Raw genomic sequence first — 9,263 nt, forward strand, 5'->3', positions numbered from 1 at the left:
TGCTCCGCCACTGATGAAGCGGTTTCCAGAAAGCTTCCAATTTTCACTTGAAATGGGGTCCACCCAGAGCAGCACTTCGACTGCTTCAACATCGGCATTGGTCCAATAGGATCAAAGTTCATGGTCGACATCATAGAACACTTTCTGTACTGTGTACTGAGACGGGGAAAAAAATAGAACCTCAAAAGATATATATATATATATATAAAATGATGACTTTTGTGCTTTTATGTCAACCTACAAAATATCACATAATATCTTCCACAACTATGGTAATCTTATTTTTTAAATTAAGGAAATACTGCATGAATTGCCTTTCCTAATATAGGATGACTTCATACTGTAAATGCATCCTAGGAGAAAGGTGGAGCACCATTGCTACCATTGTGTTCAACAATAGCATATTTTCATTTAGGTATTTATTTAATAACTGTACAATTTTGCAAAAGACGTCAGAATATTTTGTCAGCCACGCGTGGTGCCTGCTCTTTTCCTCTCAGGCTGCAGGCACAACCACCATCTATTAGGAGCCTGAGCAGCAGACCTGGATTGTCTAGAGCCTGAGAGGCCAAACTAGGAGCAAAAAAGTCCACATGTCACTCATCACAGCTTGTTGAGCTTATTGCTTATTCACAGGGATCAGATTAGAGTTAATAGCCTCTGCCTGGAAAGCTCCTCCATAACGCCGTGAAACTCTAAATCAACAAGATCTACACAGTCAACACACACATCAGCAGTCACGGAACAACGTGTCAGCCTCATTGCAGCAAAACTAAAGAATGGCCAGTGATTGATCTTAAATTCAATGCTCTCTACGTGGCAGCATTACAAGGCAGCAGACAGCATCACAGCACTCTGAAATATAAGGTTGGTTATAATGTCAAACATTTGACATCTTAGATTTTAACTGCTGCGTGTAACCTACTTTAAATCCTGTCATTAGTTAATATGGCCACCAAGCTTAAACCTTCACATACAACAATCCGAGCCCTGAGGAGCATTGGTCTGGGTATGATTCAGATGATATTTGAGCAGTTTATTATAGGTAGGTAGGAAAGGTTGCCAGGTTCAGAGACTCCGGGAGAAAAATATGCTTTTAAAACCCCCCACTTCTAGTCGATTTTCTGAAGTGGCACGTAAATAGCTCTTGAAGGGAAAAAACTGTAATATACATACTCATAGGCCTTGTTAGCCCTGGGCATTCGAGGCTACAGCCCTGAATGTTTTATGAATAGCCCTGGATGTAAAAGACAATATATCAGCTACATAAGAATAATAACAAAAATTGACCTGGATCTGGTCATCTTTCTGATCAGGCATTAAAGCCATCAAAAATAATATACTATTGATCAAAACGTAGACTTTGGTGCTCTCAGTGTCACTCAAGCGGCATATCTACTCCAGACAACTTGTGCATACGTGTCATGTGCCTTATTTCGTGTGAGCATGGGAGAGACAGAGCAAGCATAGTGGTTGGCATTTGGTGGCGGCTAATGAGCTAATTCACCCAGGCAAGACTTTGAGGCTGTGGAGTTAAGAAGCTTCTCCAAAAAGAAAATGGATGAGGGCAACAAGTCATAGGCGAAGACAGAGGAGGTGGATGGAAGATATATCTCCTGCTGACGGGTCAGGACGTGTGAACCAGCTCAGGATGGTGAAGAAGAGGGATCTCTAGACTAGTGAAGAGATCAACAGTGTTAACAGGTAATATATGTATACATATGAGAGTCCCCCATTGGACCATGTAGCTGTTACTGCGGGAGTACGAGGTACTAGGGGCCATCGAGTCCTTGTACAACCAAACTGAGAATTGTTTCCACAGGTTTAAAAAACATGTTTCTGGAGGGAGTTAGACTCTGCCGTGGTTGTAGTTCTGTTGGCTTCCTCAGACTGTGACCTTCAGTGTGCACTGAGGCAGCCAACTCTGACGAGGTTGTAATGAGAATCAGTCTACTCTCTGACCCTCACCTACGGTCATGAGCTTTGGATAGTGAGAGAAGAATGAGATTGTGGATACAAGTGGCCGAGATCGGCCGGCTTGGTTCAGCTGTAACGATGGAGTGAGTAGGTGGTATATCTGTAGGGAGCTTGGAGTTGAGCTGCTGCTCCGTCATGTCAAAAGGAACGAGGCGATGTATCTAATCAACATGCACACCCAACTGGGAGGAAAACTTGGGAACACCTTGGGATCACCCTGGTAGAGCTGAGAAGTGTTGCTGGGGAGAGGGGTGTCTATAGCACCCTGGCCTGCTGCCACCACGATCAAACGGGTTGATAAATGAAAGAAGATAGTTGATGTTGATGATCTAATCATCACATGTAAAAAAAAGAAAGAGAGATTTGGTGCGATTCTGCTAGGAATATATTCATTAAGACTGGAGAACATGCGAGCAGAGGTGATGAGGAGTGTGAGACAAAGATGAGGAGATGCATTTTACGCTTTACTCTTCAACATCCTCACAATGCCTCTGGTCTGAAATCTCCTATATTTGGCCGAACTGCCTGCTAAGTGGCCGGCCAAACTTTAAATCAGAGAGTCCACTTGCACTACAGAGAAAACACACTTCAGCAGTTACGGATCGACAACTCAACGCCTCATTACAGCAAATGTGAAGAATGGCCAGTGATTGATCATGAAGTCGATGCACTTGTACCAGTGCAAGGTTCTAAACTGTGTGCACAGACCGTAACATTTACTTTAATCAGAATACAGATATACTGTTGGTTTAAAGACATGGCACAAGTGCATTGAGAACATTTCAAAAGCCACTTTTCCTGGTTGGGCAGGTGCTACACCAAAGTCTGCCTGCCAAGGACAATTAAAAGAGCAAGAGCAAGAGCAGTGATGTGTGCTGCGGTCTGCACCATTTGTTTAATTTTTTAGATTTACAGAGCCCGGGCTGAGCCAAAAACCAGGATTATTTTTCTGCGCATGACACAAAGAAGCGACAGCTGATTCATTTGACAAAACGTGTAATGCCTTAGAAACGCTTACTGCCCCTTTAACCGTCCAATGTGATGGTATAAATGGTGACCTGTCATACATGTGTATTTTAGAACAAGGCACTGCCTTAGAGACAGAGAAACTATATTGATGCCTCTAATACCACCTATGCAAGAGGAAAATAAAAAGCTCATTATATATAGTGAGAGGTTTCAGCCTGTGTCCAAGCGCAGGACTAATTTATTTCATACATAATTTCTCCCTGCATGGAAAAAAAATTATAATATGGAAGGGTATTGATGAGTTTAGAGTGGGGCTGCTGAATTGAATGTGCTGTCACGAGCTCCGTTCCACTGGCTGGTCATTGAGAAACGCTGAGCCAACACCAAATCTATGCACAATAATCATGCATTAGGCACACAAAGCTACACATGAAAAGCAGCCCCAAAGCCATGATAAGTAAAAAAAACAGGCCACCCTGCAATTATGCAAACTCGAAAATTTTGTTACTTCTGGCAGAGTTTAAAACTCTTTTGAAGGAGCGGAGCTGAATGACACATTCCCACATCAGGCGCCCGATGGAAAGTTAACTGACAAAACAACTGCAATGAAGCGTATCCTTGTGAATTGGAAACACGGTGGGCGGAAGACGTGACGATTTCATAAGAGATGGTCCGTGGACCAAGTTTAATTTTTATTTTTTAAATCAGTTTGAATGTAGAGTAATAAATAAGGTAAATTTCATTAACTTTAATCCACCTCGAAATCTAGGCTGTGCTTGAGTGAACACGAACGCGTTTAACTCATGCTGGCACAAGAGGAAGGATCACGATGTCACACAAACACATTTCAAACAATTACTCCTCTCGTTTCCATGAATACAGCAAATTCAATGAAACATAACCAAATGAAAATGAGAATTCGAGCACCGAAAATGGAAAGGGCTGTGTGGTTATTGAATTCCCTGCCTCTATGTGCAATAAAATTTGATATTTCATGTGTGGACATGTTGACCTGACGGTGGGACAAGAGAAGAGGTCACGGTGTCACTTACATTGCTTTTTCAGGCAGTATTTGTGTGTGTGTGTGTGTGTGTGTGTGTGACACAAATCTACTAGAAGTGTTATCAGATAGTATCCACAGACAGTATAACGAAGTTAAAAGGGACAACACATTCACTCATTTGCAAAAAAATTTAATCAGGCCTACAGGGCCTGATATAGTTCATCCAATTTTCCAACTGTGAAGCAAACTGTTTCAATTCATGATTGACATAAGCTGTCGCTTTCTCCATTTCATAAATGTCCATTGTGATTACCATCCATGAATTCACAGCTGGGCTCTGTTGTGATAACCAGAGTCATTTTATTGGCCATAAGCGGCATATTGAATACACATTTATCCCTTTTCAAACCATTCTTGAGGTATGTACCCAAATTATAATAATGTTAAATTGCCAGTGGACAGGCAACTCCTCAGTCTGCTTTTCAACAGTGGAAAAAATGGCATTCGTAGGCTAAGTGGATTATTGAAAGTGTCAACAAAAATTGGTATGCAAGTCCAAGCAGGTGATATGCGTGTGTGAGCATGTTGATCCTGAGAAGAATTAGCAAACGGCAAAGTGGGCACAGCTCTTGTTGACAATTTCTATGTCCTCTCCCTTTCCCATCGGGTCCATCCTCCACCATCATGGAGGTGACAGTTTTAACCCGTCCCACAGGCCTGATCAGCTTTTCGGCTCCATTAGTCATCCGATGCCCCGCTGTAAAATTTGACTAGACACTTGCTGAGTGCTCCATATTGCTGATTTAGGGAGGGCGCTGGTTTTGCATCAGGGGGAAGATTTTGGGATGCAGAAATGACAAATCTGCATTAAGAGTGCCATAGGGGAGAAATTTTGGTGGATGGCCTCAATAGCTGCATCGTCAACTGTGATCTCACCCTGAGCCATCTCTCCTGGCGTTGCTTTCTCTGTTACTCGTTTCTGGATCAGTGCCCCCTCCACTTCCATGTCTGTCTCCTTATTCATTTTGCGGATAAAAAATATTTTATTAGTTTGCCCGTTTCACAAAGTTGTCAGGAGCTTCCTGAACAGGGGGTCTATCCCTCCAGTCTGCAGGTACTTTGACAGGGAAGATATAAGCTTGAATATCCGAATTGAGCGGTAAGTATTTTCTCATACCTGAATAGAACCTCTTTGTATCCTCTGGCTTTGGTGCGTACATTTCTTGACGCTGTCTTCTGTTCCTGTATTTTCTGTGAGCGTGGACACCAGATAAATGTACAGACCCTCGTTGAGGTTTTTTCAAATGATCCAAACATATTCCCTCCGGACTTCGACTTGTCACGATTCTCCTTCTCCCAAAGGTTCGCTCTCTGATGTGCGTCCCTGATGAACACTGCTGTGTCACTGCGATCAAACTGGGAACCACTCACAAATCATTATATTATTTGAGTGGATCGGAGGACATCGAGCTTAGCACCGTACATGCAGATGTTTGGGGAACCACGACGCCGGCAGTGCAGAGAAGCCTCAGTACAGCCCCATCTGTGGAATATCCAATGCACAGGGCTTTTTCCAAACGTTTCGAACGCTGGAAGACCTCTGTTGAAGCCCTGTACAAGACCAAGGCGACGAGCCTCTCCTTGACTACATCAATCACATACCTCAAAATGACTGGGCATCGGTCCTGCCCTGTGAAATTCTGTGTTGTATCCAGCTGGAGGGAAAAAAATTCCACGCCCTTCTTTTCTCTGTTGCATGTGGCTACTCTGGCATTCCAGTCACAGAAAACACTGGAGTCGGTTGCCTTGCTGAAGGCCACTCATCCAATGCGAACCAAAGCGCGAAGTTCATTAGAATGCATCAGCCACTTGCGGATCGTGCCGTCTCTACTGATGAACACCGTCTTCATCACAGTGTTGAACAATAAGTGAATGTCGCAAGGAACGTTGAGCTGCCAAGACACACGGGTGTATGCCGATGCTGGAGGCTACAAAAGCACAAAAAGGAAACTGTAGTCCCTTGGTTTTTCAACCCCCTACTGTAATGATGCAAACGTTTGTCAGCAGCAGCCCACTAAACCACTTCTCATTCCGCCACTGAGATACTTCCGTCAAGCTTTCCGTTCTTGCGCAGGACATATACATTCTGTAAATGTCAAAACAGGAATCCCCTAAAAGTGTGTTAAATGTACACTTGATGAACCTGGTTGCTGCTCAGTTTACATACTTGTTTGTAATTTGAAAATCGTACGTTTAAACTTTACAAGAGGAAAAGGCTTTTAGGATCAGGTTTAACTGATGTATCTGGCAAGGTTAAACCTCTCCAACTCCCCCCCAAAAAGAGCAAGGCAGAGCTGCTATCGCCAGCCTTAAACACTAAACATATCTAGGACCAGCTTCCAAACTAGCGCCAGCACTTTGTATTTGACATTTTGTTTGAACATGGGAGAAAAAATGAAAAGTCTGACCTGTCATGACCTTTACAAATGTCTGTAATTGTAAAATACATGAGCTGAACCTATTACTTTCCACCTGCAAACTCATTAAATGTCGCTCATCTGACTGGAGGAGGAATCCAAAGCCAATGCCTTGCTCAAGGGCCCATCAACAAGTCAGCTTTACATGAAGCATACTTATTTCATACTTTTACATACATACTTTTTCTTAAAGGTAATTAAGAATTTAAAACGGTATCTCCAGGCCTGGGCTCTGCGCTGGGAGCTGCATCGCTCATAAAGCAATTAAAAACTGCAGTATAGAGACTGCTCGGTCAGTTACACTTAAAAAGGCAAGACGGGAGTTGGGGGTAGGTGACGGACATTACTCTCAGGCACCAGCGGAGGGGAGTGGCTGATGTGACTACCATGGCCAAGGCGGTGGGTACATGTGAGGGCGATCAAAAGGGGAGGGGGTCGGTGGGGGGGGGGACAAGATGGGTTAGGTTGAGTAATGGATCTGCTGTGCCTAATGACCTATCTGAATTCCTGTGCAGGTAGTATATGTGATAACCATTTCATTTCCCAGGGGGGACACCGGAGCCATCGGATATGCGTTGATGCGCAAGTGGAAAACGTGCAGGATCGATAAGACTTTGTCCACCCGGGGGGGACCGCACAGCAATTGCTGTTTGGCTGAAATGCTGGTTCACCTTGATCAATCATACAGAAGAACGGCACAGAGGAGATGTGATGTGTTAAGCCACTTAGAGTGAAACGCCGCACAGTAGATAATGCGCAAAGTGGACCGCGTGGGCTCCTTCCAGCTGAATGGATCACGGAGGAGATTAAATGTGGATGTTAAGCATGACTATGAAAGTCTATGAGTGCATTTCCATACGGCATTTCTTTCCTATCTTCATTGGAGAGCGGGGTCTTTCATTTTGAGAGCATTATTTCTCCATTTCAATCACAGAGTTTTGTGAAGCTTTCCCCTCCAAACCCCGCTCTCTCTCTGAAATAGCCCCCGCTCGCGTGAACATTTCCTCTGCTCCTGCTCATAACTGTCTGCACTCAGACATGCTGTCAATGCACAAATGTCCTGTACTTCTGTTTGGTTCCTTCTCCTCGACGTGCATGATAGGCTTCTTATGTGCGCTCAAATGTCTGCTCACAGATTTCTGCTCTGGCTCTTGGGTTTTTTGTGTAGTTACTCAATAGAAAATTACCCCACCAATATAATTGCAGGTATGACAATTATCGGTTAAATGATCATTGCATCCAAGGGTGCGATATAAGCCAAAATTCATGAAGGGCGCAATTAGAGTGGTGGGCATGAGGCTCCTTCCCCAGAAAAATTAAAATAATAATGATACAGTTTTCTGCAATTTGAAATGTACTTTCAAAGACTTTGGGTTTCGATCATTAACTCTACTTAATAAGTTTTTGTAGCTCAGTAATCCCCCACCTCATATCAAGATTAATACTTACAATATATGTTTATGCTAGATATTTCAATGTCAATTATTTGTGCTGAAAATTAAACTCCATTCTACACGAGGTCCTACACTGCTGAGATGGGGCTAAATCTTTCACCCCAAGCCTACCTCGCCTGCAGCACTCCTTCTCGAGGTGTGCGTGCACAGAAACTTGATAGTATAGTAAACAGTACGCTTGGCTTTAAAGTGGAAATAATTTTTTTCTAATTTAAACACTGATCCTGGACGAAAAAAGAACAAAAAGAAAGCCAACGCGTTTTTCTGTTATGCGCATTCCACTGTTTATGAATGGGAAATGTACTGCAGATTAAGATTCACATAACACAGTATAGAAGAAAATGTGTGTTATCCGTACGTGAGTAAAGACCATGTTGACCTCAATGCAATTCTGCAATGATTTTTTTTTTTTTGATATCACATCTCGGTAAAGTTGCAAAACACGACACATTGGGTGTTCAGCCGTCCTGACTAACTCTCCTGTCAGCACATTAATCCTGCCAATTGACGCGGCGGCAGAGCAGACGGAGTCGCGACTCTTCAGAGAATACAGGAAATACCCTCAGAGACCTGTGCGTCCTGATTTAGCTGTCAGGTGGAAAACCAGCAGTGAGCAGGCAATAAATAACCAGCGCGCATACACACACACACGCGCACATATGCGTAAATAAACATTCCATGTAATATGATTAATGTGAAGGGTGAAGATCTGTCAGTGTTTACATTGTTTGGTCACGGCCACCTCCGCCTCCTACCATCGGAAAATAGAAATAGATTTGACAACTCCATGACAACTGGGCAAACTCCATCAGCAGATTGGAGATCATGTGATATAATGGAAACATACAATATATATTATATTATACTATAAGCTTTTGCTGCATCTCTTTTAAAGTGACATGGGAAGCTACATTCACTGTTTTTTTTTTATTGTAAGGAGGAGTAAGGAGGGACTGCTAATTTTGGCTTTCACCCCATGGCAGTCGTTTGTGAGACTTCTTCTCGGTTTCATGAACTTCCCTGAATTACTTCAGTGGGGCTCTTATTGATTTGGACTTGTTGGATATGTATACTGTATATACAATCTAATCAACATAAACAGGATGAGAAAAATCAACATAATAAGTCTTCCTTCCACGGATGGAGGCGTGTCTATCCATCATTTCTGTGTATTAAATACTATAGGGCCAGAGTCTTTATGAAACAAAATCACTGTGGAAAAGAGGCGTGCAGCTACACGTCCACCAGATGCAATACTCACATGAAAGTTGGGGGCAGTGTGGGGGCCGATCCTCCTTATTGTCACGCCATGGTTGAGTCGTACAGTACATTTGGAACCATTAAGCTCTCAACACATCTGGGTGTGGCTGAGTGTGCACCTGG

Source organism: Scophthalmus maximus, chromosome 5, assembly GCF_022379125.1.
Source record: "Scophthalmus maximus strain ysfricsl-2021 chromosome 5, ASM2237912v1, whole genome shotgun sequence".
Lineage (NCBI taxonomy): Eukaryota > Metazoa > Chordata > Actinopteri > Pleuronectiformes > Scophthalmidae > Scophthalmus > Scophthalmus maximus.